The following is an 8,136-nucleotide window of genomic DNA, read 5'->3' on the forward strand; positions in this document are numbered from 1 at the left end:
TATCTGTCTGTCTACTATCTATCTGTCTCATATTAATGAATATATTACTTGTAATATTTTATAAATATATGCGCGTGTGTGTATGTATATGTGTGTGTGTGTGTGTGTGTGTGTGTGTATATATATATATATATATAATGTGTATCTGTATCTCTACACATGCATATATATTTAGAAAATATATAAATATATATAATTTGATTTATATTAATTTCTATTTTACCTAAGTATATTTCAAAAAGTTTATTCATTTGTTTTTGTTTTGAACATGTGATTGAAGAGACGTTTATAGAGCTGAATATATATTGATCCTGAAACATTCCTCTAAATGAGGTTGTATTTTTCTACTGGTTGTGGTTTTAATCTGAAGGTGACGTGCACAGATCGCAGATCAGCATCTATCAGAATATCAGTATTGATTATTGTGTTGATGGTGACCGTGGTGTGAGCGGCGCTCTATTGATCCACTAATCCAGCAGGCAGGATGGACCGTTCCATAGAGGCCAGAGAGGGGCCATTCACCCTGATCTCATGACAGGTGGCGTCTTTCTCCTCTGCCTCCCCTTCCTCCCTCTTTTGTCTGGCCCAGTAATGATTAGAGATCAACACCTGAGTCCCACAGTATTGAGCCTCCAAAGAGCCAAACCAGCACGACTGTAACTTACAGGAGTATTCAACGCTCCCACACATTGAGGTATTTTAGAGGTCATGTTTATAGAGATACTAAAGTTGTGGATCAAATTGAGAAATATGACTCATTTTATTCATATTATATGCTATTAACATCTAGTTTTGCATATATTATTATAATAAAATAATATAACCAAAAATATTTTTGCATATAGCATTGTACTTTTAAAGTAATATTTATATTTGATAATATATTTGCAAATGTGGTGTTAAATATGCCCATTTATAATAATTATTAATATTATTTTATGTAAATGTGTTTTCACATGTGTGTATATAGTACAGTATTATGATTGATATTACAGCATTTGTATTTTTAAATATTTAAATTTTCACAAATATATTTTACTATATGTTTGTATATTATACATTTTTATATATTATATTACAATTTTGTTATATTTATTCTATAATATGCTCTATTATATATATATATATATATATATATATATATATATATATATTAGCGTTTATATAATAAAAATAAACAATAATAAAATATTATATATGCATATAGTAGAGCATTACATGATTATTATACATTATAAAATGTTTATATTGAGAAAAGACTCATTTTATTCATATTATATGCTATTAACATCTAGTTTTGCATATATTATTATAAAATAATTAAACCAAAAATATTTTATGCATATAAGATTGTACTTTTAAAGTAATATTTATATTTGATAATATATTTGCATATGTGGTGTTAAATATGGCCATTTATTATAATAATTAATATTATTTTATGTAAATGTGTTTTCACGTGTGTACATAGTACAGTATTATGACTGATATTACAGCATTAGTATTTTTAAATATGCACAAATATATTTTACTAAAATATGTTTGTATATTATATATTTTTATATATTATATTACAATTTTGTTATATTTATTCTATAATATGCTCTATTATATATATTAGCGTTAATATAATAAAAATATACAATAATAAAATATATATGCATATAGTAGAGCATTACATGATTATTATACATTATAAAATGTTTATATTGCTAAAAAAATGTTCTCAAATGTGCCATTAAATATTGACTTCCCATTTATAATATGTAAATAATGTATATTATTGGTGTATATTAGTGTATATAGTACAATGTTATGATTAATATTACATTAATATTTTATTTTATTTTTGTTTTGCATATTATTGAATAATATTTTAAATAATATCAATTTAATTTTGTATCTTTTTTAATATATTGTTTATTTTGTTATATTTATATTATCATGGATAATTAATATATGAAAATGTGTTTGTGTATAGTAAAGCATTAAAGAATTGATATGGCAGCATTTATTCATTAAAAATTGTAATGTATTATTTTATATTGAATTAATGCTAATATTTTGGCATATGTATTGTAAAATATTTACTGGAGTTTTTATTATAATAATAGTCTAGAATAATAAGACTAGAATTTTGGGCTCCAAATAGTGGTGATATTTGTGGCTAAAACTGGGTTTGCATAACTGGAGTGGTTCTAATGATGGATTTAGAGCGAGACCGTGTGTGTGTGTGTGTGTGTGTGTGTGTGTGTGTGTGTGTGTGTGTGTGTGTGTGTGTGTGTGTGTGTGTGTGTGTGTGTGTGTGTGTGTGTGTGTGTGTGTGTGTGTGTGTGTGTGTGTGGCAGGGAGGCAGCAGGTGCAGGATGCAGGTTCCGCGTTGGGCTTCTTTATCCCGCAGTAAGTGGAGGGGACAGCTGAGCTCGTACCCGTGGGGAGGTGGGGGCAGGGCTGAGACGCACCCCTCCGCCAGCTGAGCTCATTAGCATCGCTACACACAACACAACTGCACTTGAGAGCAGCGATCATGTTTATAAGGGTGTAGAAAGCCTATAAACCTTCCCAGAGTCCTTTTAAACAGCGCTGTCATGGACAATCGCGAGCTTATCTTATAGTTATCAGTGACACGGCTATGAATATTGGGTAATGGAGTGTATAATTGCTTAAAGCTGAAGCCTATACATGCATGTAAGCATCTATAAAGGCATGAATGAGATTGTGCAGCTTGTTTAGAAGAGGTTTGTTAGTACTTTTATAGGCGTTTGGACTCGATCTTTTGTGTACATTCAAATTTAATACTGAGAAAAAAGAGTATCTAGGGAACAGAATATGATAAGAGATTTGGATCTTTTGACCACCCAGAATACCACTTGAAACACATATCAAAGCACATATTGCTTTTGTAAATGTAAATGAATGTTATTTGTTTTTTTGTGTGTGTTTTTGTGTACGTGTGTGTGTTATGAATGTCGGTGACTAGGATGGAATCAATCATTGTCTAATCAATAAGGGAGGACAGGCAAGATATTGACCAGCGCACACGCCTCCCATTTACCTCCACCCTGACAGCTGGAGGAGCCAAGACCCTCCACACAAAACGCGTTTTTCCATTCCACTTTTCCATTGTTTTTCAATGTAAACACACACTAGACGGACAGCTTTAACCATTGCGCTTGCGTCTTGTGCGTGGCATTTGGAGCTCAAGTTAAAAGAAGAAGTTCAACTTTCTTTTAAAAAGCGTGTCTAGACTTTCCAACCTTCTTTTTTCCGTTTGCGGACCATAAAATGTTCGTCCAATCACTGCATTTGGTCCGAATGCAGTTATAGGACAAACATTTTATGGTCCTACGCCTTCCACAGACAATATATATACACTCACCTAAAGGATTATTAGGAACACCATACTAATACTGTGTTTGACCCCCTTTCGCCTTCAGAACTGCCTTAATTCTACGTTGCATTCTTTAGAAATGTTGGCCCATATTGATAGGATAGCATCTTGCAGTTGATGGAGATTTGTGGGATGCACATCCAGGGCACGAAGCTCCCGATCCACCACATCCCAAAGATGCTCTATTGGGTTGAGATCTGGTGACTGTGGGGGCCATTTTAGTACAGTGAACTCATTGTCATGTTCAAGAAACCAATTTGAAATGATTCGAGCTTTGTGACATGGTGCATTATCCTGCTGGAAGTAGCCATCAGAGGATGGGGACATGGTGGTCATAAAGGGATGGACATGGTCAGAAACAATGCTCAGGTAGGCCGTGGCATTTAAACGATGCCCAATTGGCACTAAGGGGCCTAAAGTGTGGCAAGAAAACATCCCCCACACCATTACACCACCACCACCAGCCTGCACAGTGGTAACAAGGCATGATGTATCCATGTTCTCATTCTGTTTACGCCAAATTCTGACTCTACCATCTGAAAGTCTCAACAGAAATCGAGACTCATCAGACCAGGCAACATTTTTCCAGTCTTCAACTGTCCAAATTTGGCGAGCTCGTGCAAATTGTAGCCTCTTTTTCCTATTTGTAGTGGAGATGAGTGGTACCCGGTGGGGTCTTCTGCTGTTGTAGCCCATCCGCCTCAAGGTTGTGCGTGTTGTGGCTTCACAAATGCTTTGCTGCATACCTCGGTTGTAACGAGTGGTTATTTCAGTCAAAGTTGCTCTTCTATCAGCTTGAATCAGTCGGCCCATTCTCCTCTGACCTCTAGCATCAACAAGGCATTTTCGCCCACAGGACTGCCGCATACTGGATGTTTTTCCCTTTTCACGCCATTCTTTGTAAACCCTAGAAATGGTTGTGCGTGAAAATCCCAGTAACTGAGCAGATTGTGAAATACTCAGACCGGCCCGTCTGGCACCAACAACCATGCCACGCTCAAAATGGCTTAAATCACCTTTCTTTCCCATTCTGACATTCAGTTTGGAGTTCAGGAGATTGTCTTGACCAGGACCACACCCCTAAATGCATTGAAGCAACTGCCATGTGATTGGTTGATTAGATAATTGCATTAATGAGAAATTGAACAGTTGTTCCTAATAATCCTTTCGGTGAGTGTATATACATATAAATACATTTAGACCACTTACTGAATGCTATCAGGATGTGAAGAGACTTTCAACCAGTCCAGTATAACAAAAAATGTTTCTTTAAAGGCTTATCCTGCCTTTAAGGGCCGTTCACACAGAACATGCCACTGCGCGACATTTCCATTGTTTTTCAATGTAAACGTGATCGTCTTTAAAGGATTAGTTCACTTTAAAATGAACACTTCCTGATAATTTACTCACCCCCATCTCATCCAAGATGTTCATTGCTGTGGCCGAAATCGAATACTTCTCTACTATATAGTATGCGAAAAACAGTACGTCAACAGAATAGTATGTCCGAATTCATAGTATTCGAAAAACAGTTGGCGAAAAGTACCCGGATGACCTACTATGGACACTTTACTAACCCATGAGGCCACGGGAGAAGATCTATGAATGGAGGTGATGGGGCGCAACTGACGCTGGTAGGTCACATGATCATGACATGGCGGATGTAGTACGTCCGGATTACATTCATACTACATTCATTCATACTATATGGAACATACTTTTTTAACGGTTGCGAAGTTCGAAGAAAGTTCCTGCCTCAAGTGAAGGAGTTCAGGTATCTTGGGGTCTTGTTCACGAGTGAGGGAAGGATGGAACGGGAGATTGACAGACGGATCGGTGTAGCCTCTGCAGTAATGCGGTCGATGTACCGGTCTGTCATGGTGAAGAAGAAGGTGAGCTGTAAGGCAAAGCTCTTGATTTACCGGTCGATCTACGTTCCTACTCTCACATATGGTCATGAGCTGTGGGTCATGACCGAAAGGACAAGATCCCGGATAGAGGTGGCCGAAATGAGCTTTCTCCATAGGGTGGCTGGGCGCTCCCTGAGAGATAGGGTGAGAAACTCGGTCACTCGGGAGGAGCTCAGAGTAGAGCCGTTGCTCCTCTACATCGAGAGGAGCCAGCTGAGGTGGCTCGGGCATCTATTTCGGATGCATCCTGGATTCCTTCCCAAGGAGGTGTTCCGGGCACGTCCCACTGGGAGGAGGCCCCGGGGAAGACCTAGGACACGCTGGAAGGATTATGTCTCCCGTCTGGCCTAGGAACGCCTCGGGGTTCCCCCGGAAGAGCTGGAGGAAGTGGCTAGGGAGAGGGAAGTCTGGGCGTCTCTGCTTAGACCAGGGGTGTCCAATCCTGCTCCTGGAGGGCCACTGTCCTGCAGAGTTTAGCTCCAACCCCAATTAAGCACACCTGTACCAGCTAATCAAGGTCTTATTAGGCATACTAGAGACTTCCAGACAGGTGTTGAGGCAAGTTGGAGCTAAACTCTGCAGAGTTTGGACACCCCTAGCTTAGACTGTTGCCCCCGCGACCCGGCCCCGGATAAGCGGAAGATGATGATGATGATGATGATGAAGTTCGTTCAAATTCAAATGTAGTACCTACTCACATAGTACGCGATTTCGGACGCAGCCCATGTCTTTCTTTCTTTAGTAGAAGAATACGTTTTTTTGAGGAAAACATTCCAGGATTTTTCTCCACATCATTGACTTGGACCTTCAACATTTTGTTTGTCATTGAAGTCTATGCAGTTTCAAAGGAACGCCTTCAGAGGCTCTGCGCGATCCCAGATGAGGAATAGGGTCTTATCTAGCGAAACCATCGGTCAGTTTCAAGAAAAAAGAAACGTTTGCATACTTTAACCTAAATTGCTCATCTTGCGCTGCTCTGCGATGTGCCATGGATTGCGCAATCATGTCGGAAAGGTCACGCTAGACGTAGGCGGAAGTACCGCCCCAAGCGAACATGCGAAGACTAATACAATACATTTTGATGTAGACGTAGGCGGAAGTACTAGTTTTCCTCAAAACACTTATTTTCTTTTCGACTGAAGAAAGAAGGACATGAACATCTATGGATGAGATGGGGGTGAGTAAAATATCAGGACATTTTCATTTTGAAATGAACTAATCCTTTAATAAGTTTGTGCGATACGAGATCGCTGAGCCGGGCCGAACCAGAACTTCCCAACCGGACATCTGCACATTTTTAGTTGATCTCACAGGGGATTCCTGCTTATATGGTTCAAACTCCCGTCCAAATGCTGCTGACCATGAACTCTGGCCTCCTCTCTGACGGAGCATTTTTATTTATATAGGCATATTTATTTATATAACATATTTCATAACTTTTTTGTTCTAATATCAAGTAGAAACAATGTTTAATTTACAAACATTTATTTTGAAATGTAAGTCAATAGCAAAAGTCTTTTCACTTGGAGATCCCGCCCCCTTTTAGAGGTTCTGCCCACTTTTGGAGTTCACGCCCCATTTTGGAGATCTCCGGTCTGCAGTTATACCTACTAAGTTAAAGGGATAGTTTACCCAAAAACGAAAATATGATGTTTTTCTGCTTACCCCCAGGGCATCCAAGATGTAGGTGTCTTTGTTTCTTCAGTAGAACACAAATGAAAATGTTTAACTCCAACCGTTGCAGTGTGATAGTCTTATAATGCATGTGAATGTCTAATTCTATTAGAGTAAAAAAAACATGCACAGACAACTTCAAATTAAACCCTGCGGCTCGTGACGACACATTGATGTCTTAAGACACAAAACGATCGGTTTCTGCGAGAAACCGAGCAGTATTTATGCTATTATTTCACCTCATATCAGACGAATGTCATCAGCTCTCCAGACCAGCATAACTTCCTGTGAGTAAGGTCAAAATACCCGCGCGGTCATAGATATATACATAGATGCCTCATTAGTGCCTACGCGGATCGGTCAAATGAGGCATCTACGTATATATATTTCTATGATCTCGCAGGTATTTTGACCTTACTCGCAGGAAGTTATGGCGGTCTGGAGAGCTGATGACATTCGTCTGATATGAGGTGAAATAATAGCATAAATACTGCTCGGTTTCTCGCAGAAACCAATTGTTTCGTGTCTTAAGACATCAATGTGTCGTCACGAGCTGCAGGGTTTAATTTGAAGTTGTCTGTGCATGTTTTTTTTACTCTAATAGAATTAGACCCCATTCACATGCATTATACGACTGACAGACGGCAACGGTTGGAGTTAAAAATCTTCATTTGTGTTCTACTGAAGAAACAAAGACACCTACATCTTGGATGCCCTGGGGGTAAGCAGAAAAACATCACATTTTCGTTTTTGGGTGAACTATCCCTTTAAGTTACATTTCTTTTAACTTGAGTTTTACCTTATACCCTCCTTACCAGAAAAAAAGAAAGAGAAAATGGTCAACGACGTCCGTCTTGAGCATGTTTACATATAAAAATAATGGAAAAGCAGCACAGTGGAATGAAAAAACAGCCTCTTAAATGAAATCAAAATGGACTATTCTTGTTTTTTTTATGTAATATTGCAGTATTCATTATAAATGATTTATCTGTGCACATTATTCATCTGCTCTCGTAATCTTTAATCAAAACAACTTCCCCTCCCTCTTGCAGCGACATCTCTTCTCTGATGACGTGTGTTTACTGGTGCGAGGGCGGGACAACCTGTCACTCACATGAGATCGACCAATAGCAAACCGCAACCATCTAATCAATTCCCAAT

The sequence above is a fragment of the Gobio gobio genome, assembly GCF_949357685.1.
Source record: "Gobio gobio genome assembly, chromosome: 24".
NCBI classification, from domain to species: Eukaryota; Metazoa; Chordata; class Actinopteri; order Cypriniformes; family Gobionidae; genus Gobio; species Gobio gobio.